General features: G+C 37.2%; 1 long non-coding RNA gene across 6 annotated transcripts; it reads left to right on the forward strand.

Annotated features, from left to right (window-relative positions):
- The first annotated feature begins 1,650 nt into the window (after positions 1–1,650).
- On the forward strand, positions 1,651–23,751 carry LOC119781323. 6 transcript variants are annotated; one of them, XR_005280530.1, is made up of 7 exons: positions 1,651–1,743; positions 18,156–18,290; positions 18,385–18,457; positions 18,982–19,081; positions 19,160–19,322; positions 19,405–19,518; positions 22,193–23,751. It is a non-coding gene; the product is annotated as an uncharacterized LOC119781323 (long non-coding RNA). The 6 variants fall into 6 exon arrangements; XR_005280528.1 differs by adding an exon at positions 17,586–17,637 and having other exon boundaries at positions 1,656–1,743; positions 18,166–18,290; positions 18,385–19,081; XR_005280526.1 differs by adding an exon at positions 17,586–17,637 and having other exon boundaries at positions 1,664–1,743; positions 18,385–19,081.
- Positions 23,752–25,063: the final 1,312 nt, after the last annotated feature.

Consider the following 25,063-nt stretch of genomic DNA (forward strand, 5'->3'; position numbering starts at 1 on the left):
CAGTCTGTTAGCCATCATCCAGTCTGCTAGCCATCATCCAGTCTGTTAGCCATCATCCAGTCTGTAAGCCATCATCCAGTCTGCTAGCCATCATCCAGTCTGTTAGCCATCATCCAGTCTGTTAGCCATCATCCAGTCTGTTAGCCATCATCCAGTCTGTTAGCCATCATCCAGTCTGTCTGCCATCATCAAGTCTGTCAGCCATCATCCAGTCTGCTAGCCATCATCCAGTCTGTTAGCCATCATCCAGTCTGTTAGCCATCATCCAGTCTGTTAGCCATCATCCAGTCTGTTAGCCATCATCCAGTCGGTTCACAGCCTTCTCCTAATCTGCCAGCCATCATCCAGTCTGCTCCTAGTCTATAAGCAATCAGACTGGAGACTTTGCACTGTATACTGTTATCACTCCCAAAATCTCTCAGAATGACATCCGTGGTTCAGAAAAACAGCATGATAATGCTGGACTAAACTTTTGTGGTAAAACAGCCTCTCCTAACTCCACTGGATACTCTCACACCACAAATCAAAATGTCTCCTTTGGCCATTAGTCTCTCTCTCTTCTCTCTTGGGCATGCAACAAGCTAATGATTATAGGGTTGTGCTGCATAAAATGTGTAGTTGTACACATTTTCTGAATTAGCATTATTATTTATTGTTTACTGTGGTAAAGCTAAGCGGACTCAGCTGTGTTATGTCACTTCCGGCAGCAAGGGGGGGAGGGATGGGCCGTGTCCATCCAGAGAGACACCTGTGCCCACCTTGGACTGGAAAGTATTTTATTAGGTTTTGTTTTTTTACTCTGGAGTGGACTACTTTTTATCATTCCTATTATTGATCTGTCAAACACACAATTCAACCAATCCAAACAAAAGGCAAAGGCCACATGCTAGCCATTTACATAACAGTGGTGCCTCTCTTATCACTGAAGCTGGTGTGACATAAAAATATGCAGGCTGCTGTCAAAAGTACTGATTGAACAAAAGGGTGGGCAGAAAACAACAAAATAAAATTCTGTCGGAAGCTAAGACCTAAAGTCAAGTGTTAGCTGCATTAGCAAGAAGCTAATAGTGTAACTGTAACATAGGCTATTCGTATTTAGATACAGTGACCAAACGTCCCCGATTTCCAGGGAAAGTCCCCGTTTTGGACCACCTTTCCCAGGCTAAAGCTGTCCCGAGAAATGTCCCCAATTTTACCATTTTATGAATGAGGGGAAATGTTCTGTGTAGACTGTTATTACGGTAGAAAGAGCATGTGAGCATGTTGCATGGAGAAACAGCTGTTAACGTTTAGATGAGGAGCAGAGCGCACCACTTTAAGAACAGAAGAGGAAGTTCGTTATTGCAGCTGGTCACAGCTGCCCTGTGTTATGGTGAGTATGTTAAATGGTTAATTTGTTTTAAACTGGGCTGATCATTGTGATAAATGTTTGGTTCGTGCCCTATTTATTAAAAAAGGGGCTTTGATGTGTTTTGTTTTACTAAAGATGAGGACCGGAAAGGTAACATAAACAAAACTAATCAACAAAAAGTAAGACAGACAATTGGCTGCAGCTGGCATGAGGAAAAAGACTCAACAAAATGAAACAGAATGTTCTGGCTCCTGTCAGTTTTATTAGTAGCCCCCTTGCGGTGTTTTTATGTTACTGCAGTTCTATTGAGCAGGCCTTTCCAGTGTTTATACATACATCACTTCATGCTAAACCACAGATTAAGTTGTCTAAATCTTGGAGCGGAACCAACAGTGAGTATATGTATAGTCGGTTCTTGTAGTTGTTTCCTACCCAGCTGTATTATTTTAGATTGTTTGAGGGAGCTCTTTTTTAAGTTTAAATCCTGCTAAAAATGCTAACGCTAATCGCGAAGCTAATCGCTAGCATGAGGCTAGTCAGGATGCTAATATCAGTTCGTTTTTGAGCTTCTTGTTTGTTGTATTGTTGAATGTGCTGCATTTTTCTTTACAATTCTGTCTTATGTGTTTAATAGAATTGGAACTGTTAAATCTAAATTGTAACACACTGTATATTTCATTTGTATTGCAGTTTTACAAAAAATAACTGAGAAGATTCAGTAAAGCAGCCTCAATCACAGCTAATGGCTCTCTCGTTTGTTCGCTATCTGTCAGCCAGGACAGAATACAGAATGATTTAAACCGCATTGTAAGGTGCTAATCTGGTTCTGTGGTTCTCCAGGGATCAACAAGGGTTCGCCTATAAATGTTTTTAGAACTGAACTGCGGCAGATGGCCGCTCACACTGAGCCTGGTTCTGCTGGAGGTTTCTTCCTGTTAAAAGGGAGTTTTTCCTCTCCACTGTCGCTACAAGCATGCTTGGTGTGAGGGATTGTATTTGAGTCAATGAGTCGATGCAATCAGCTGGTTTTCCTTGGATAGAAAACTTTGTATCAATTTGACTGTATGATCTGGTTGAACTGTAAAGTGTTTTCAGATGACATGTGTTGTGAATTGGCGCTATAGAAATAAACTGAATTGAATTGATCGGTGACCTTTAGTTTATATCTTCAGAGAGTTAGTTATTGTCAGTAAAGTTATAAGTTGTTTTGCAGTTCTATGTGATTTATGAGCATAGACTTCCAGGCTTTCTGCCACTCAATTTGGATATATGAAAGTTCCTCATTATATAAACTCAGAGGCAATAAAGGGAAAACTGAATGAGACAAGATCTGCATGATCTGAGAATAAAGGAGAAAGAGAAACCTGTTTAATGTTCATTTATTATGTTTTTATCTGTAGCTCCAAATATTGGTGATTAACTTTTTTAGTATTTAATCAGGTGAGATAATTATAATAATATAAATTGTATGATGAGACTATATATGTTTGGAAGGGATTTTGATTGTACTATCTGCCTGTTTTAGATTAGTGCTAGACTGATAGAAGAGGAGAGGAAGAATATAATATAACACTCTATAACAAGAGTGAAAGAAGATTGAATGAGAGTGGAGGAAAATATGAACACTGATGGAGAGAGTTGAAGAGAAGGAAGAAAATCTACTTAGAAGAGTAAAACAGAGAGCAGATAGAAGTCAGCTAGAAAGAAAAGAAGATGGAGAGTAGGGCTGAGCGATATAGAAAAAAAGCTTATCGATAAAAAAAAATGCATATTGATCGATATCGATAATTATTGAAAAGATTTGAAACCATATTTTATGTGCAGCTCTGCCTTGACTTTTATAATATTGCTAAATGATTTAATTTTAATAAAAAACACAAACACAGACTTCGAATTAAATCTTTATTTAACCAACTTTTTTAACCATAACAGAATTGTTTTAAAGAAAAATAACTTAAGAGACCTGAGTTATGTTATTAAATACTGACAAAGAATAAACTAAAGTGACCAAAATAAATATAACAAATAAAAAAATGCCCCGCCACCGCCGCCCCCGTTTCCTGCTTTAACCTGAGTTATTACTTTGAAGTTTCTGGCCCCTCAGCATTTTTATCTCAATTGTTAGAACTACGTGGGAAACTGCCCAGAACTGAAAATATATATATATTTTCCGAAGATTCCTCGGAGGAGAGCCGCGTCGGGGCCTACACAGCTCGTACTCCTGCGGCTGTGAGCGGCTGAGATGATAAAAAAAGTTGGTTGTGTTATCAGACTGGTTTTCACTGGTTCCCGACACATTTTCCAGATGACTGTGGTTTGTTTTTGGTCCGACTTGCCATGACCGAAATACTGCCAGACTGCCGAACTACAAAAACCCTTTTTTGGAACTATTTCCTCCGCCTCTCCTTGCTGCATCTTCATGTGCTCTGTGTTGTGGTTTGAGAGGGCGGCGCTTGGTGACGGCGTGCCTGGGTCCGCGATTGTGATTGGTTGGGAGGAAGCAGTGACTAGCATAAACCTACATGCTAGGCTACAATGAGAAGGAAGGAAAACTGCGTTTCTTTTTTATCGAACTTTTATCGACCCTCTTTTTTTCTATTGCGCCACACGTCTATCGATCGATATATATCGTTATTGAATTATCGCTCAGCCCTAATGGAGAGGGAAGAAGACAGAGAACACCGAATGACTAGATGGCACTATTAAACATTATCTATTGATTTATTCATTAAAAAAATCTTAGGAAATAGGAGACGCACATTTAAACTTGAATTTTGTTGTTTAAATATTAATAAATATCTAAAAATAAATGAAAGCATCAATGTCCCTGTTTCCTATTTTAATTTTGATAATATGGAAATCTTTTTATGAGCTAGAAATGTCCCCAGAGTGGATTTCAGAAATCTGGTCACCTTATATTTAGAGCTGGTGTCTCTCAGAAAACTGCCCAAACACACATAAACCTTGGTTAGGTGCAGGCAGAAGGTTAACACCCTGATCTGATCCTTTTCTGAGAGACACTGGCTCTAAATACACATATAATACACAAAAAAATGTTAATAAGTATGGAAAAAAAATGACCAGCATCCTTATAGTGGACTGAAAATGTAACACAAGAACAGATGTTCATGGATTTTAGCATTTAAACAAAGTGCAGCCTGTACTAAAATGGGAGATGATCACCTTTGCACCTTTCTTTAGTCTTTAGTCTATTTGTTTTTTATCCGAATTGGAGTATCCAAAAATTGCACGGAAGTAACGGAAGCCCAACTTAATCATGTTTTTCTCAAATAAAAGTAAAAAGTACCTTTTAAAAAAAGACTGAACTAACAGTTAAAAAGTGTTTGGTAAAAAGGCGACTCAAGCATGGAGTAATATATCCACTGACTAGTCATGACCTTAACAACTGTTGTAATATTTTACAAAATTATGTAAAGTTGTACCAAATGTAAAATTGAAATGCAAATTCCGGTGTTTCAAAGAATGAGAAAATACTTAAACATAAAACAGACAGTGATTATGTGCAGTGGAATCGACTCTCTTTAAAGTACATTTTTTTATTTAAAACATTTTTCAAAATTAATAGTTATAGTATGTAAGTATAGGTCAAATTACAGTATACTTATTACTGTATACAGGTATAGTCAGCAGATGGGAAATAAAATTTAACCCATAAGTCTTGAATACAAAAAAGAACTAAGTGATTATCTAAATGGTACATATTTGCTTAAAACAACTTACAATAAATGAAGCAGGTAGAAATTTTACTCTAGAAAGACTAGTGAAACTTTATCATATTTTTACTCATGTAAAACTAAAAAGAACAATGCCGTAAAACATCCTTTTCAAAAAGTTTCTCAAAATTTTCTCAAATGTAACAGAGTGATTGTAACTACCAACCTCTTTCTGATGTAATAATGCTGAATTGTTTTCCTGATGGAAGTGAAGTGGGACAAACCGTGTACATTGCCCAGGTGGTGCTGCAGTAGTTTATCAATGTATATTTTTAGATTGATTTTCAACTTTTGGGTGAATAGAATGGACATGGAATTGTACAAGTTACTGATTTCTATGGAAGTAAATATGTGCCATCAGAATTTGAATAAAAAATACCTCTGAAATTTGAATGTTGTATATTAGTGCTTACTTTTTCAGTATTAAAATAAATTCAGAATATATTTTTAACCTAAAAAAATTCAATGTCATTATTTGTACATTAAAAAAAAAAATTCAGTGTAATTTTTTTTACATGGTTGCAATTTTCAGTTATTAAAAAAATTTACATTCCTATTTCAAAGTGATCAAATTTTCAATATACATATTTTTCACAGTTTAAATTTTCAGTGTTAAAAAATTCAGCATATAAAAATTCAACTTTTCAAAATTCAAATGCAATATTTTCGTTGTCCTCCAATTCAACTTGCTCAAATTCACTGTCTCAAATTCAGCGTCTAAAAATTCGCTGTAAAAATGGCCAAGGTTACTTCAGGTCACAGACATTAGCAATGGATGTCCGATTCCAACATCCACCTAATCACGTGACACAACCGTCATATTGAAGAAGTACCAGTATCACCCAGGCTGGCGACCATGGAGGCCAACTCAAACCCAACGGTGAATTTAATGCTTTCATATTTCTGTAGTATATTTTATTTTGCGCATGAAGTTTGATACATTATCTTAAAGCCTGATTTAAAACACTGGTTTGGGCCGTTGTTAATCTTACACCGTGTAGTGCCGGCATATTACTTCTCGCTACCTCCGAGCTAACAATACAGTAGCTGATCAGAGTGGGGTTGGAACTGTTCACAGCCCCTCTTTGAAGCACACAAGACAGCCATATTAGCTTACTACATTAGCGGTGGCATCTCCTGAAAAATTACGACTTTACTAAGACTGCCTGGAAAAGTGGTATTTCTTTTTGAAATAAAACGGGGGAAATTGGGTGGGGGGAGGGGGGTAATATGCCGGCACTACACGGTGTAAGATTAACAACGGCCCAAACCAGTGTTTTAAATCAGGCTTTAAGATAATGTATCAAACTTCATACGCAAAATAAAATATACTACAGAAATATGACAGCATTAAACCCACCGTTGGGTTTGAGTTCGCCTCCATGGTCGCCAGCCTGGGTGATACTGGTACTTCTTCAATATGACGGTTGTGTCACGTGATTAGGTGGATGTTGGAATCGGACATCCATTGCTAATGTCTGTGACCTGAAGTAACCTTGGCCATTTTTACAGCGAATTTTTAGACGCTGAATTTGAGACAGTGAATTTGAGCAAGTTGAATTGGAGGACAACGAAAATATTGCATTTGAATTTTGAAAAGTTGAATTTTTTATATGCTGAATTTTTTAACACTGAAAATTTAAACTGTGAAAAATATGTATATTGAAAATTTGATCACTTTGAAATAGGAATGTGAATTTTTTTAATAACTGAAAATTGCAACCATGTAAAAAAAATTACACTTAATTTTTTTTTTATGTACAAATAATAACATTGAATTTTTTTAGGTTAAAAATATATTCTGAATTGATTTTAATACTGAAAAAGTAAGCACTGATATACAACAATCAAATTTCAGAGGTATTTTATAATCAAATTCTGATGGCACATATTTACTTCCATAGATTTCCTTTTACTTTGGTATTTAATCGATAGATTTAATTCTTTTAAGCACTGTAGGAATCACAGAGCCATTGTTAAGTAACCTGACTCCGCCAGATGGATTTGCTCCGCATATCCATCTGGAAACCTTCTGTAGAAGTAATTTTGGGAAGGGGCGAAAATACTGGTTAGCTGATTGGCCTATGTTGGTGATAGACGGGCCAAATAAACCAATCAGATCAACGAAGCATATGACGTACTAACAGAGCGACGACGAAAACACAACCACAAGCCAGGCTACTCTTGCCGAAACCAGTCGGGAGAAGAGCAAAAACATATTTTCCTCTGAGAAAAGCCTGCAGAGCAGTGTTTTGCTCTTCTTTCAGTGAAGAAATCCTCTGTAATTCCGATAAAACTTGCTGGATAGCCACGCTAACGCTAGTTTCATCAGCTGAAGCCGCCATGTTCTTTAGACTGAACTGTCGCGCTTCTCGTTGCGTCACACCTCAACCCGCCTCAAAGCCAACGCTGATTGGACGTTCGTTTGGTGAACGGCTCCAGACTGATTAGTGAGTGAAATCTTGAAAACTCGCGAGATCAGGACGGTCTCACGAGGCTAATTGTTAAGCCCAAGACAAAAAAAAAGTTTATTGACAACGTGCCTCATTGAAAACCTGGAATGGTCACCCATTTTTGATAAAGAAGTAAAATGTTCTCACAAACAAACCTAAAAAGTTCATATATTAGTAGATTTTGTTTCAAATCAAATTCCTCCCATATTTATTCTAAAGTTAGACACTAACCTGCAGTCTGCCCTTTAAATACAAGTATTTACTGACTGAATCCCAGGTACTCAGGGGTCTACAGACTGCATGTAGCTGGATCCCATTAAGGAGGTTTTGAGGTAAGAATTTGAAAAACATAAAATAACACATCATGTCTGATTATTATTGAAACATTTCTAAAAACCAAAATGATCTGTGGGATTTGATATATTTCTGAAATGAAGAGTACAGTATGTATATTTATTGCATTACAATTATAGATTACATCATCTATCAATCAGTATCTTGCGTCTCTGTTAACTACAGTATGAGTCTGTATAAAGTTCTGATTGAGCTTCAAATTTTATCTTAGAAGGAAGGAAACAATATTAAGCACCTGGTAACCTTTCTGTTTATCTTACGATATCTGAGTCAATAAAGAATGGATATCTTTGGAGTGCTGGAGTTAAACAATCTCAGAGTAAATTTCCCTACAGATTCGATTCCTTTTATAAAGTTTAGAAGAGCTATAGAGTCTGAAAGGAAAAAGGTGAAGGAAATAATCAGAAAGGCTTTATAATGATGAAGCTTTCAGCTGCTGGTTATTGCTGTTTTTGTGAAAACTTTGCATTTTATAAGATAGCAACCTATCTATCTAAATGTGGAAAGAGGATTGCATGACTACAAATCTACTGGGAAATGGCTGTCTATCTACAATTACACACTCAAAGAAATGATTCACAGGCTTAGTTATGGTGACCATATTTTGATTTGGGAAAACCAGGACACCTTGGAGGAGGGGGGTGGGTTTGTTGCATTGTGGCATGCACTCACTTAACATAGACCTAACATGATATTTACAATTGATCTATTAAAAATGCTTTTCAGTAAACGTCAACAGCTATAACTTCAATAACAAACGATAATTTCATTCAAACTGTATTTATTAAAAATGCTTAACAATTCCGTAATGAATGGATAGCAAAATGAAAGAAATAATGTCTCATCTAAACATCCCTCACTTAACAATAAAAGTTAACAATAACTCTCAACTCCCAATAACAGATGATACTCAGCCTCAGCAATGAACGAAATAATGTCTGTTCTGTAGGCTGTTGGAAAAAATAAATGAACAAATGAGCTAATTAACAAAAAATACCTCTTGTGTAGCAGAAATTATTCAAAATGTACCAAAAACGAACAAACATATCAATAGACTATCTTTACTTTCGGTGTCCAGGTGGCTTTTCAGATTCCTTGCACCTTCATTGGACACTGAGACATATGTGCCTGCTTTGCACACTGTGCACAAGGCCTCCAATGTGTCTCGACCCGGTCTGAAAGTGAGGAAACTCTTTTGTAAATCGTCTGTAAACATACATTTGCGCTTTTGTATGTTGTTTGCATACTGACAGCCACGCAATCTATATTCTGATTAAGAACAGGGCTGCCCGCACTGGCGCGGCTCAGTGGTAACGTAACACGCAGTGTCGTGCGCAGTGCCCTAGTGCCTGTAAATTTAATGGTCCAATTAAGGTAATTTAAAAAACCAGGACATCTCCTCACTTTCTAAAAAAAACCCGGGACACCCGGGTCAGGACGTGAAATATGGATATGTCCCGGGAAATACAGACGTTTGGTCACCCTAGCTTAGTAAATATCATAGTAATAAATAGCTATACTAACTTAATAAAATCTCTGATCATCACTTAAGTGATTATTTGAGTTGTACATACCAAAATAAATGTCTAAAAATTAAAATGTTATATTTGTGTCCAATTTAGAACTATGATTTAGGTTTATTTCACAAAATGAAATTAGTATTTGCTTAACAAACCTTTTTTTTAGATATCGTAAATATTTTTGGTAAATTTCAAACAAAATATTTGGGTATGGATTAATTCTATTGATTGGTTTCAAGAACTACAAGTATTACTCATTCTAACTTAATATTATTTTAACTTAATCAACTACTTAAGAAGTTGAGTAATTTACGCGCCAAATTTATGCTAATCGTGAAGCCTCATGGGAAATCTGCCTCTCGGCCTCGGCAACAAGTGGCAGCCTGCAGGTGACAAACGCCGATACAATCAGCACCTGGGAGATTACTGTGGTAAGTGTCCAGCTAGTGAGAGTGAATTAAATATTAATCCTGTCTTGTGCATTAACAATTTATAGGGAGTCATTTTCTTATTACTGCCGTAGCCATGCTTTCAAGCAACATATTCTCATTATCAGTTCGTATGAAATCGTACGAAAAGTTATGCACAGTGTTTCGTACGTTTTGGACATTTTTCCTCGAAAAAACAGATCAGTGCGCATGCACAGGCAGACAGACGAAAAAAGAAGATCCGCAGACGGACGTAAAACTGGGAAAAACAGTGCAATAATTACTTCTTCATGTCTCTAACTACGTTGCTTGCTGTTTTGTATCTTAGGGTTAGGATTAGGGTTATAGAAAGACAGTAAATAAGAAGAGTGAGTTGTAGGGGTGGGTGGTAAGACCAAAATTCTGTTTCACGATTTGACTAATTTTATTCCATGGTAGCAATATATTTCACAATATAGTTGTTTATGTATAGTTATTCTCGAAAAATCTACAAAAAAGGATTTTTGTAATAAATAAACCCAAATTCTTTAGAAATGAATAATAGCTATTGTATTCTGCCAATGTTTAAAGTGTTTAATCTTTATTTGACATTTTTATGTCTTTTTAGTTATTTAAAAAAATTCTGTTCTACAGGGTGGGGTATCCATTCAGCAAAAACGAGAGGTCATCATCCGATGTCTTATTGATCATCTAGGAGAAGATGCATGTTCCTTGATGAAGAACTTTGAGGTTAGTCAAATACTTTTTAGGATTTTTAAGTGCTGCTTTGTAAGTTTTAAGTAATTTATTAATTGATGTGAGATAAGGTCAGGCGCTCTATTGATAGTAAACATGGCAATGGCTTCACCTGTAGCCCATTTCCCTCACCGTATTTTCACGACTATAAGGCGCATATAACCGTCTTTTTTTTTCCCTCAACATGTGTGGTGCACCCTATAGTGTGGCGCGCCCTATGTGTGTTGTTACTGCGGACTTTGTTGAGACCACCATGAGAACGTTAAAGGGGGAAGTGTCAGCGTGGATTGTGTATAAAAGAACAGGTATGTGTTTTATGCAGAACTCCTCATTGAGGAGATGATGAAAGAGTGGCTGAGGAAGTTGTATGTAAATAGACCAGGTGGTTTTTTCCACGCATCACCGCTGTTAATCTGTGACTCCATGCGTGCCCATCTCATGCTGCTTTCACACCGGACGCAGCAGCAGAAGCAGCGAGTTTACATGCAAAGTCAATGGTTGACGTGCGTCAAGGCGCAGCAAAAGGTCCCGCAGCGCTTTTTGAGCAGCAGGCGCAGCGCGTCTGAGCAGCTGAAGCAGCGCGTCAGGCGCGTTTAAGCATCTGAGGTGTGTGACGTGCCGCAAAACTCGCTGCTGCTCAAGATGGAAAATTTGAACTTTTGCTGCTCGACGCGCCGCGTCAACCAATCAGAGACGCTGATCTGGGAGCTGGCAGCGAGACAGACACATCGCTGATGACACAGAGCGCTGTGATCACTCCTCTGAAACAGTTTATTAACGCCTAAATTAACTTAAAATGCTGAAACCTGCCGGCAGAATATGTTCGCTTTAATTATCCTGGTGCCTGCAGTTTGGATTATTTAGATGAAAAACACCTACCAGCCGCCGCGGTGAACTGCGAGGAGGCGACCCGGCCAGAGGCTGCTGTTGAATTAAGTTTTCAGGTGGACTTTCTCACTTGAAAACATATTAAAACTACTTTATTCCTACTGATCACAGCAAATATAGCTGCAAGGCAAAGAAAGGATAGAGTAGCTCCACCCAACGTGCGTCAGACACACTTTTTGCACCGCGCAGCCAGAGCAGCAAAGCTGCTTCAGCTGCGCGTCAGAACTAACTGGTACAATATAAACTGCAGGCACCAGGATAATAAAAGCGAACATATTCTGTCGGCAGATTTCTGCATTTTAAGTTAATTTATGCGTCAATAAACAGTTTCAGAGGAGTGATCACAGCGCTCTGTATCATCAGTGATGTGTCTGTCTCACGGCCAGCTCCCAGGTTTGATTAATACTTTGTAATAAATACATGAATAAAGCACTAACATGCTCAATTTTGCTCCCGCTCTATTTTTAAATACGCAGTAGAGGTATTTAAACGTAGTAGAGGACATGTACCTGTATATAAAACCAGCGCCCTATAATCCAGTGCGCCTTATGTGTGTGTTAAATACAGAAATGGCACACATACCTGAGGCTGCGCCTTTTAGTACGGTGCGCCTTATGGTCGTGAAAATACGGTAAGTTAAAATTATATGCAAGATAACTTTACCAGATGGGCCTTCATCTAATTTTACGGGTATGCTATGCCAGACGAAATCAGCGAGGATCTGTCTTTCCTCCAGTGATTTGTGCTGAGCGTTGCATTCAAAGTTCAAGACGCTTCACATTTGTCAGCACAAGAAAATCATATGAATAATCACTATAAAAGAATACCCACTAGAATGTGTCTGTGTGTGTAATTATTTTTACGTACATTACAAATGACTCTGCATGAAAACATTTTTTCAAATAAACTACCAAATACTTGGAACCCCTGTGTGCATTTTTGAAATATTGACGCTGTTATTACAAAGAAAATGAGCTCTAACCACTAATTTTTACAATGTCTGCAGAATGCTGCAAATGCAACAATCGATGTTCAAGAGGAGTTGGCAGACAAAGTTATGAAGATTAAACTGCTGCGTGAATGAAGATGTGTGAATGAACCTACAGATGTAGGGATTGTGATTGGGGGTAGGGCTGCAACTAACGATTATTTTAAAAATCGATGAATCGGACGATTATTTTTTCGATTAATCGATGAATCGGACAAAAAATATTTTTTATATTAACCTCTTTATTCCAAAATAAACATTATAGACAGAACAAACAAGCACACAAGTACAGGTTGCTCATTAACTGTACTGGTGCAATATGAAAAATAAATTTTTGTGTTAAAACTACGCAAACTTACATGAGAAATGTAGCTGTACATCCACAAAATATAGGCTACTTTGTTTCATAAAGCGCAAAAAAAGACATTTTTGTTTTTAAAAGCCTCTAAGGGGTTCAAACAATAGGCCCCCCCATTTCAACAAATAAGTTTTTTTTTAGACTAGAAGAGTTCTGCCTTTTAAGACAGGAAAGTATAGCAGTTAAAGTTGCTACTTGAGAAAATACTGAACCATAGAGATAAAAATAGCCCTGTGATTCAAATTATAAATTGTATTTGGAATAAAAATGAGAGAACTAGGGGTGCTAAAAAACACATCCTCCAAAGACAGATATTTACATGGAAATGTGGCAGATAATTAATTGACATATTACTGATCTTGCTGGATTTTATTCTGCTTTACTTCCATAAATTGCAGGATCTTCTTTACTTTATCTTTGCCAGAAGATTTAAACTTTAAAAGCCTTGCCCTCATAATTTGCAAGTTAATTTATTTATAAAGTAAATGTAAACGCTGCTTAAGCTAATTCAAATGAAATTAAAAGTAAAATAAGTAGCCAACCTTATCACTGTCTGTAACCTACTAACACGGTAAGGAAAGCATCAGATGAGCTACCTGAGAAACTAACGTTACGTTTCCCCACTTTAAAACCAAACAAACATGGTGGTTCCGTGCCATGTTAATTTCTTTTGAAAAAAGTTGCATGTTATCACTTTTTTCACTTTACAAAGCGCAGGCTATTTTAATTATTGTGATCAATCTGCGCCGTCAATCCCGGTGCATGCGCGCTTCATTTGCAGTCTGGACGCTGAGGCTCTGAATGCAGCTGAGAGGGACTCCTGCGGGAGCGGGTGGAGGCGCCCCACGGCAGAGTAGGAACGATACATGCTTTCACGTAAGAGTCTCCAAAAGCCGCCAGTGAAACCGAAAAAAGTCGCCAGATTTGTCGCTAGTCGCTTTTTTGAAAAATAGTCGCTGGAGGGGTCTGAAAAGTCGCTGAGTTGGCAACACTGCTCCTGCGGCGCTGACTCGCTCTGCCATATTTTTTTTTCTTCCTCTTTCAGTCAAGAGGCAGTGATGACGGCGCGGCGGATGACGCATTAATCGCGCGACACAACTAATCGATGATGAAATTCGTTGCCAACGCTTTTAAAAGTCGATTTTTATCGATTTTATCGATTCGTTGTTGCAGCCCTAATTGGGGGTATCACTGTTCTCAGCAGTCTTGGAGATTTTAGCAGAGCCTGCTGCTGTTTGTTGGGACTGACATATGACTTGGACCTGAGATACCCCAAGAATCTCAAATACAGTTTGGAGTTTTTCCAAAAGGTACTGCTGGAGCTGGATCCTGGAAACCTTTAAAACAAGCTACAGAGACTAAAAAATGATCAGCGTACCTAACTTTCTGACAGCTGTCCAACAAGATGCTCTTTTCATGCAGAAATGTTTTATTGGAAATAAGGATGCACGATATTGGGATTTTGGCCGATATCCGATATGCCGATATTTTAAAACTCATGTAGCCGATAACCGATATTACGACGAAGTATTAGGGCCACACATGAAGAGAAAAAATATTTTTGCCATGACGAGATTAAATTCGACATGTCGACTTTAAACTCGCCATTTCGAGAATAAAGTTGAAATGTCTTGTTGAGTTTAATCTCGACGTGTCGACTTTAAACTCGCCCTGTCGACTTTAAACTCGCCATTTCGAGAATAAAGTTGATATATCTTGGCGACTTTAATCTCGACATTCCAAAGTTTGGAGAAAAGAGCAACCGCGCTCCACAGCTGCAGTCTGCGTTTTAAGAGTGAAGGTAGTCTTTGACGTGCTGCAACTGTATAACTGTATAATCATCACAGAAAGTACAATTTGACCAAATCATCTACACAAGGCATGTCTGATTCTGGATTCTGTGCATGTATCCTGTGCAGCGGTTGGCTCTCTTGAACTAATTTCAACTTTATTGTCGACACGTCGAGATTAAACTCAACATGACATTTCAACTTTATTCTCGAAATGTTGAGTTTAATGTCGACATGTCGACTTTTAAAGTCGACATGTCGAGTTTAATCTCGTCATGGCAAAAATATTTTTTCTCTTCATGTGTGGCCCTAATACTCCGTCGTACGATATCGATACTGATTTTAAAGCTGGACAAAAATAAGTAGTCATTGAAAATAGCAGTTTTATTATCCATTTCTGACACTTTGAAAAATAATATATTCAAATATATTTTCATATGCTGATATCAAATTGATTTTTAAAAACGCGGTATCGATCTATTTTACTTTCAAAATCTCGTGAAATTTCATCGTTCTGTTACAAACTCTCGAGATATTTTGCAAATTCTTGTGAGATCTTGTTATTAAAATAGATTGATACCGAGTCAATATATCAACATATAAAAATATGAAAAAATTTCGGGGTATTTTGTAGCATAACGATGACATATAGCATTATTTCATTAGTAAAAGAGATTGATATGGTGTTTTTAAATGGCAATATATCAGCATATGAAGATATTGTGATATTTTAATGTATCAATATTTTTTCCCTCGTCTTTAGAAGTTTTTAAGTCTGTAAAAAAGAAGTTTTTCGAGGAAGAAGACGTTTTTTTTTTTGTTTTTTTTTTAGACTTTAGAAACTCAGAAGCTGATCAAATATCGGGTTAAATATCTGTTTGGTGGCCGTTGTCCGATATTCAGTTTTAAGGCCGATACAGGCCAATACCGATAGAAGGGCCGATTATATTGTGCATCCCTAATTGGAAAGGTATACTTGTTCTGAGGGTAACCTGGTTTAAAAGTTGGCTGATGTACTGTTTTACGGTTTACACACACACACACACACACGAGTCAGAAGATGTATTGTCTTAATGTTTACAGAGAAGAGTTTGTTGATGTGTTGTTTTACTCTTTACACACACAAGTCAACTGATGTATTGTCTTTAAAGGAGAACTCCGGCACAAAATAGACATGGGGTGTAATATAACGCGAGAAAACAGTACCATCGTACTACATGCTGAACCATGAGATTCCAAATAACAGTTCAGCTTGTAGCACGGCAAGCTTTACTTTCCATTATCATGAAAATAAATACCAGAGAACGGTTCAGAACGGTGTCAATGTGTTTTCTCCTTTAATGTTTACAAAGAAGAGTTTGCTGATGTGTTTTACTGTTTACACACACAAATAAGCTGATGTATTTTCTTATTGTTTACTGGAGTATTGCAATTGTGACTGGTTCTGTTGTGTAAGAGTTGTGGATATCTTTACACATTTAAACATTTGACAAATAAATGTCTAATTAAAATGTCATATTTGTGCAGTTGCTTCAATTTAGGGTATTGATGTGAAGTGTATTGTATTGTTGAACATAAAAGATAAATATAGTTAAAATATTATGTACATGTAACATATTTATTTTGATACTTGATAGTTAAATATAAATTAAATTCAGGTAAAACATTAAGTAAATGTAACACCTTTCTTTTGTTAAATTATACTTTTTCTTCCAGTTATATCTGCTTAACATTTTTGGTCATATCGACACAATTTTATTATTGGTTTTCACCAAGAGTTACTATTATATTGACTTAAGATTTTAATTGGATCTACTCAATTTTAACTGTCAGGATACTACATTTAGTTATTCACATGTACTTAATTTTTTTAACTTACATTTACTAAATTCATAAGTTATATTTACTTGATTTTATAGCTTTTAAATTTACTCAATGTTTTTAAGTGTAAAAATGCTGCACTGATTTAATGAAGTACTGTGCAGTATTATTTCTTTTCTATTTTCTAATTTCGTACATATATACAGCTTCAGCGATGTACCTGAGCCAGCTCCCATGTCAGAGGATGAAGAGAGCACATCCAGCCAGTCACAATCAGAGAAACAGGACTACACTAGAAAAACAGGCCTATCTCCAACATCTAGAAACAAAGGCGTTTATGGCAGCAGCTGATATTTCTATCCAGGGTGGTGTTACAGCCAAACAGGATAGGCGATGTACCTTACATATCTCTCAACCTTTTTTGCTTTAATATCACAACAGCAACAATTGAAGAGACGGATATATGTTTTTTTTTTTCTCTAGGGTTGGATTTAAATTATTTTACAAACTGTAAATTGGCAGATCATAAAGAAATCAAATTCACAAAACTGAAAGAATGCTTTCTTTTAACCATGACTTTATCATAATTCTTAGTGATGTAGACACATTCGATTGTTTTGCGTCTTAATTGTTTGTTAATGTTATAACCAAAAAATGTAGCTTTAATGTTTCCATAAACCGTCTGCAATTCTCTCTAAAAATGGGACAGATGTGGATGGATTGTTTAGATCATGCTTATTGTGTAGATGAAAGAAGATAAACGGTTCCCGCGAGTCCTTAAAAAGTCTTAAAAGGCATTGAATTCTTCAAAATAAAACTAAGGCCTTAATTGGTATTAAAATGTCGTAAATCAGTCTTTCGTAATTAATTTAAATTCAAAAAGGATTATTTTTATTAGGATTTATTTTTGTAATATAAATAAAACGTTAAAATTGAAAAAAAATTTTATTTAAAAAAAATAACGGCTTGTTGATTCCGTCCCGATAGTGTGTTGTGAATTGGTGCTATAGAAATAAACTGAATAGAATTGAATTGTACACATTTCTTTGTTTGATAAAAAAAAACTTCTATTTACAAGTTTACAGCAAGTTGGTTGGACTCTTAGGGGTCATGAAGAGGTTCAAGAGTTTTCAACTCAGGTCTGTTCTCTTCCTCTTCATATTAGGGGAAGATTTGTCTCCTGCAGCCTCTTCACTGTCTCTCTTCTTCCTCTTCAGGTTGGCATCCTGATCTGAAAGCAATAAAATAAGTTCAAGTACATTATTAAGCTGGTTTGGTCAAGATTTAAAAGCAAAGCACCAACTGATTATTATGCTGAAATTTTGTTTTTCATATTAATATTTGTATTATTTTTTATGGAAGTTTTCCTGCCATATATTGCATTCCAGCAATGATCTAATTTAGCAAAGTTAATGTCTGTAGCTGTGTGGGGTCACGGTGGTGGTGGTGAAATGATGGTTAGTGCCTGGGATGCTATAAAGTTAACATTTTAGTACCTTAGAGACATAGGCATAATTAACATTACTGTCAACAAGGCGGAAACATTTTTTTGCTAAGAAGAACGTTGTTGTCAGCACAAGCTAAAAGCTTTTACACATGATGGGATCACCAATTTGAAGTTTGTGTTTAACAAGAACCTATCAGAATAGATACTCTGGTATGTTTGCAGTTTAACAATTTTTTCTAAACATTTCAATTACTTTTCAAGCTTGGTCTGGTCTTCTTTTTTGGGGAGCTTTCATCAGGGATGGAGTCTATGTCGGCTTCATCTCTCGGCCGTTTTGGTAGAACTGACATCGATGGGATGGTTTGATCATCACAGTCCTCCTTCTTCTTTTTGGCTGGATTGCCTGCTGAGCTTCTACAGAAGGTAAACAAATGTCTGTTATGAACTTTTTTTGGTCTATAACAGTCTCTTTTAAGTTATAACATGGTTATGTTTCCCCCCAATATCATCCTCACAGAAGAATGAAGAAGCAGCTCACTAACCTGCTGCCTGATGCTGAGTCTTCATCTGAATCCAGTCTTCTTTTATTTGTAACGGAGTTCTCACTGCTAACAAGAAAATGTTCTTAAACTTCCATCTTTGTCTAATGCTGATTGTATAATCGAGCCTTTAGAGGCAGACAGACTTACTTGATGCTGTCGCTCATGAGATTTTCCATCGTTATAAATGGATGCTGAAGAATTTGACCAGGAGAGACTCTCTCAGCTGGATCCATCATCAGCATGTTTCTTACCAGGTCTAAGAAACTAGCCAGCTCCCTCTCATCCTCAGTTTCTTCAGGCGTTTTGGTACACACCTATTGTGAGATCAGAAAGAAACCATGAGAGAAAATCACCTCCTTTAGGGCACAGAATTAAGACATACATATTTTCCACAAACCTTTTTGAGGAAATCCAGGTTCTTCTGCTGAGCAGAGTTTAAGTTTTGAGTTTTAATGGCCTTCTGTAAAAGCAATGGCTGAATTAGACAAGTTCAAAATGCAGGAGACAGAATAAATTAAAGGTAAAGATGTCATACTGCAGGTCTGGTGTCTGTCTCTCTCTCTTCTCTGCAGGGTGTGATGGGCAGGTGCAGCTCATCTCTGTTAATTTTGGAGCCTACTTAAGGAGCCTGGACCAGGAGGAGGGCGTCAGTTCTTTCTCGCTACCAGCGTGGTATATGACCGACCAGTTTTCTCCTAGATTCGCGTTCAAACCAGATCTAATCCCGTGTCTCTGTTTTTTCCCTCCTAGCCACCAACCAAGCCAGTTTGCCGCAGCCCTCCTCCAGGAGCCCACCTGCCTGTCCACCCTCCTACAAACCATCACCTGAAGGGTAGAGAGTCAGTTGCTCCTGGACCCAGGACCAGCGGCGTAGGAAGCGGGGGGGACATGTCCCCCCCAATATAAAAGCCAGGTGGATATGTCCCCCCCAAAAAATTGTACCGCAAAATATTAGATTTTGACATTTTTTTAACTAGCGTGCTTTTATTTTGAAGGCGCAGCATAGCGTTACGTCACTGTACTCCCCCTCCCCTCTCTGAACTGCTGAGCGTTTGAGCACTCAGAAGGGAGGGAAACGGCGACACAGAAGTCAGAAACTTGTGAATGAGGTAAAATGGTCTGTCGGGATGCTGCTATGAATATTGCCTATTTATAACGTTCACTTTCATATGTAGAAACTGAATCTTTTTGGTTTAGTCATCTTAGTTTTGTACGGAAGAGGATTAGAGCCACTGAAAAAAAAAAGATTAACTGATTTTTAATTTTTTTTTAGTTTAACATGGGTCAAAAAGTCAGAATTCTGACTTTTCTCATAATTCTGACTTTAATCTCTGAAATCTGACAGATGATTAATAATTCTAATCAATTTACAGTGTTTATTTTTATTTTTTTTTGGGGGGGGGGGGGGGGGGGGTAGCTATACAGATATATAAAAACAAGAAGGTCTAACTAAAAAATAACCAGAATATATGTTTAGAGTAAAGATTGACTAGTGTTTACACAAGCACACAATTTCAAATCTGCTGAGCTTGCTGTGCAAGAAAATGTGAAATATACGTATAAAGAAATATAACAGGAAGTACTGCTAAAACAAACTAAATGTTAAATAATGTAGATATTGGTTTAAAAAATTCTTCAGATTTGGAAATTTGGAAGGAATACATAATTTTGAAATTAATCAACAAATCTGGTAAAAAAAAAAAATTAAATAAAAGTTGCACTTTTTTACTTGAGGAATTTGTTGAATAACTTCATAATTATGAGTTTAACTAGTTGGAGGTAATGCTACACTTCTCTGCTTACTGTCCTGCTCATAAAAGGTAAACATTATAAACCCACCATTCATTTTCTACACTATTTGGAAAACACAACACAAATGTAATATAACAAAATGTTAGCATCAAGCCATAGCCATGTCTGTTTTAGAGACTAGCTCTCTTGTTTTAATGACCTTCTGCTCCTCCATTAATGAGGGGACCCCTCGGGCACGTAAAAAGTTGCCTAATTCTGTCATTTTCCAACAATGTGTCACTGGCCACCTCAAACAACTCACATCTTTGTCAGTGAAGCTGAGTGCTCCACATCTCTGCCTTCATGGGGCCCATCTACATTAAGATCCAAAATTCTGAGATTAAAGTCAGAATTCTGACTGTTTTCCCGTATTAAACTGAAATAAAATTTAAAAATCACTTAACTTTTTTTTTTTTCAATGGCCCTATCCTCTTCCATAGTCTTGGGCTGATCACTCATCCAATATTTAACTGCTAACTTTCTCTAGACGTTTGCCACGCTAGCCAAAATGTTTTTTTGTTTTTTTTATACATCTCATTTCAGTACAATGCCACCACCAACTAAAAGGCTGAAACAGCAGTAGGACTTACTCAGATTTTTTAAAAAGAGAAACGTCAGTGTGAGTAACAGTCACCTAACACAACTTGTGTTGAAATTAGCCCGGTCTGGGCGTGCATTTTACGAGGATTTTTTATTTTTTGCGTGGTTTTGATTCCCCGAAATTGACAGATGTTATACCTGCCGTGCTCCTGATCGTTAGTTAAAACCACAGGGAGAATTAATTTTAATTCTTAGCAGCGGCGGCCGCATTAGTTGTGCAGTGGACTGCTGCACAACCACTAATTAACCACCTAATTAACTTCTGCACCTTTATTTCCTCAAATCAACTGCTGGCTCCTCTTTTTAGACTATAAACAGATTAACACAACATTGACAACTCTGTAGTTTTCTCTGTTCTGTACTGCAAACTGGAATTAAAGGCGCCATTTCTACCAAAGGTCTGGACAGACTGGCGACCTGTCTAGGGTGTACCCCGCACCAGCACCTCCTTGACCATTATTGCAAGTTTGACAAAATAAAACATATCAAACTTTGCACTTGTGTGGCCTACTGAACTGTTTTTAATCCAACTGACATATTAGATTTTCTAGTGTGATGCAGACACTAAATATGCCAAGGGCTGAAGCCCTTGAAAGACATCTCCCTTTGCTTAATAAAAGACTCCAGTCATTTTGTTTGGTGATATGCTCACATCTTATGAACAAATGCATTATGTAAATTTTAAATGCATTATTTTTGCAAGACACATTTATAAAGGAATAAAGTAAAAGATTAAATAGCCTTTTTTTTAAGTAGCGTACTTAAGATATGTTTCTGTTGAATATTTACGAATCTCAGATTTCCGACATCTTTCCCCCCCCCAATTGTAAACATATTCCTACGCCCTTGCCCAGGACACATCCTTCCAAGCTCAAACAACCTCAAGCCCCTTGAGTTCAGCATCCTCCTCCTTCCCTCCACCTCAGATCAGTTGTTCACCATCACCCAATCTTTTCTTTAGGCTGTACCAGGAAGATCCTGCCAGACTCCATTTTCTGTTCTTTGTTTTAATAAACTTTCCCTTAAACTGATCTAACTGTCTCCGTGGTTGCCCTGATTCAGAGTCGTTCTTCTCTCATTATGACAACAGAACAATGTTCAAAAATGACAAGTAGAGATTACCTTGAATGTCCACTCTCCTCCATCAGTCCTGGTAAAGAACGTTTCTGTATGGAGGCCTGAGTTTAAGAGGGTGTCTGGTGGATTCCCAAAGGCGGAAACAATGCGCTTTATCTAAAAGTACAACAAAGACTTGTGTCACAGCAGAACAATTTAAGTTTCAAAAGTAAACTTCAGTAAAGTTAATTTACTCATGTATTATAAACAGTATTGTGTTTTTCAGGAATTCCCTTCAAGGCGTAATACTGACCATATCCTTTTCATTTTTGCCAGGAAACAGGCCAGAACCAATGAACAGCTCCACTGCGATGCAGCCCAGGGACCAAACATCTGCAGCTGAATTAAAGGCGGCTCCCAGGAGGACCTCTGGGCATCTATGAGGAGATATGTTTAAAGATTATTAATCAGTCAGCGATTATCATCTGGCTGCTTTCTTCTTCAATTTATTTTAAAAGTTCTTCCTGAGTTCCTTAACTGAGGTTCTGTTAAAACCTAATTTAGAAGTGGTTAACAACAGAGATTCAGATTGTTGGTTCTAAAAGATCTGCTGACAGAAAATCCAAGATTTGCCAAGTCCACTGCTGAATTCCACCATCAGTGTGGTATGCTAACATTTATCTATCAACTTTTAGATTCCCTCAATATTTTATTTTAAAGTGTTTGTTTTTATTGGTTTATGTCAGACTAAGGCCCCTGTCACACCTTAACGATTTAGACCAGCGTATGCCTGACGTACGACAAATCTGGCAAAAATGCTGTCATACGTTGGATAAGAACTTGTCTCCAATGCATATCAACGTATCTGACGTGTTCCAGACGACCGCTGAACGTGATTCTAACTTACAGCTACTGTATAATGGCGCGTTGGCAGCGTTTTGGTATAAAAGGGGATCACCGGAGGAAACCTCCAGACTTCATCCCCACCGTAGGGTGAGAGTGATTGATGCTCCCTGCGTTCACACCCTCGACCACGACCAACAAACTTCGTAGCAGACATGACGCTGAATCTACTGCATCTGCAAATCTTCTTTCTTTCTTTTTCTTTATTCTTTTTTTTGGGCGAGCAATAAACAGCAGCTAGGTTAGTGCCGCAATCAAAAACATCTTTACATGTAGAACGGGGGCCTCTGGGAGCATCGCTGCCCCCTCAGGATACTGGCTTGTGACATTTCCCGTGTATTACGCAGCTGTGCGTTATGCATAAATTAGGCTGTCGCTGGCAATAAGTTCTGGAGTGGTTATGAATACTCTGTGTATACGCCCAAAATTGAAACAAATTCATAGAAAGTTCAGCGTATGCCAGCGTTTTAGAAGATTCTGGGACATCAGGCAAACGCTAAATCGGCAAGGTGTGACACGGGCTTAACCGATAGCCTTGAGTTGTTGACTGCAAGTAATGCTATTTGCTTCCTAGTTTTCAAAATAACTCCACTAAAAACAATCAGTAGTCCCTTTAACTGATTTGAATTTGAAGAAGCCAGAGAAATGATTGTAGGTAGCCATATATTCCTCATTATTTTCTCTTAATAATCCTAGGCAGATTGTGTCCAAAGTGACAGAGGAGGAAGTTGCAAACCTGAACTCCAGGGTCTGAAGAACTGCTCCTGTATGATTTTCAGGATATGTCACAGCTAAACCAAAGTCAATTATTTTGACCCTCATGGGCTGTTGTAGATGGTCCTGGATCATTATGTTTTCTGGCTTTAGGTCTGCATGGACAATCCCAACACTCTGAAGAAAGTCCAGAGCTATGGCAAGCTGAAAGCAAGAGCAATTATGAATAAACATGGTTATTTTAGAAGAACTGCTTTGCTTCATTCATTTGACTTCATTAAAATGACCAAGAGGGTTAATTCACGTGCCTCTATTTTTACAAGGTTAGCAACTTTATCAGTCTTCATTGATTTTCATGAAAATGTTTGGCTTTAAAACTGTTACAGAAGCTGCAATAACACGTGAGGAACAACACATACTGTATACATCATTAGGTCGTTTTTCATCTCTTTTCAGAACATAAACCAACCTGTTGCAGAATAGGACGAAGTTCCTTTAGGTTCAGGGTCTCAGGTGACCTCATGCAAAGGAAGTCAAACAGATCCATGTCCAGCTTTTCAAAATCCAGACAGTAACGTCCTCGATGGGCAAAGGAGTCGTTCAACGTGACGATGTTGAATTTGTCAGAGCCCAGTCTTTTTAGGTACTGAAGCAGCTCCACCTGGTTATGAGAAATGCATTAACTTTTTAAAAAAATGCTCACGATAAAATAATATACAATAAATGATAGGATATTAAATATGAGTACTGTATTTATACCTGTACAAATAGAGTAGGATATTAAATACATTACCTTAGAAATATTTATTAACCTAATCATAAATAATAGTTTTAAAACGTTCAGTTAATTCGTTCTTTATTAATATTTTGTTTTGATAACAAATCCTACATAAAGATTTTCTATGAAATCTAAAGTTTTTGGCTCAGTTCCATTTTGCCTGCCATAGGGAGGCAACTATTACTATTCTGTGGACAAAAATATATCTTTATGTATAGCTTTAAATATATGCAGTAACACAAGCCAATTTTTATTTATTAACATTAGATAATAAAAATTATCTAAAGCTAGATGAAAGAAAAGGATCTTGGTAATAGATTACAGTACAAACAAAACAAAACAAAATGTATATTGATCAGTCTTGCTATCCTTTAACTCATAAATTTAGATTTGAAATGAAATATATGCATTTAAAGCTATTTTGTTTCTTCCATCAATGAGAGAGCATTTCATTACCTCTTTCTTTGCCATTGCAATGTCTTCGGTGTGTTTGAAGACTTTTAAAGCCACTGTCTCATTGCTGGACCGTTTCTTGCACTGGAGGACCTCTCCATAGCTGCCAGAGCCTAGAAATTTCTGGACCTCATAGTCCGAGGATGGAGATGAAATGCAGTCTTCCATCTTCAAAGGTTGAAGGTTCACTTGAAGATCTAAGGATTCTCTGCTGAAATGAGACAATTTGTAAAAGAACGGTGAAAAGAAGTACATGTAAGTTTACCAAAGGTTCCTGTGTGTTTAAGGCAGAGACTGACGGTAATAAAATTCATGAAGGGTTACTATATTAAAAGCTGAAGCTATGAATCTAGATATCA

This window comes from Cyprinodon tularosa, unplaced genomic scaffold (assembly GCF_016077235.1).
Source record: "Cyprinodon tularosa strain WSP-4 unplaced genomic scaffold, ASM1607723v1 ctg175, whole genome shotgun sequence".
In the NCBI taxonomy this organism is placed as follows: domain Eukaryota; kingdom Metazoa; phylum Chordata; class Actinopteri; order Cyprinodontiformes; family Cyprinodontidae; genus Cyprinodon; species Cyprinodon tularosa.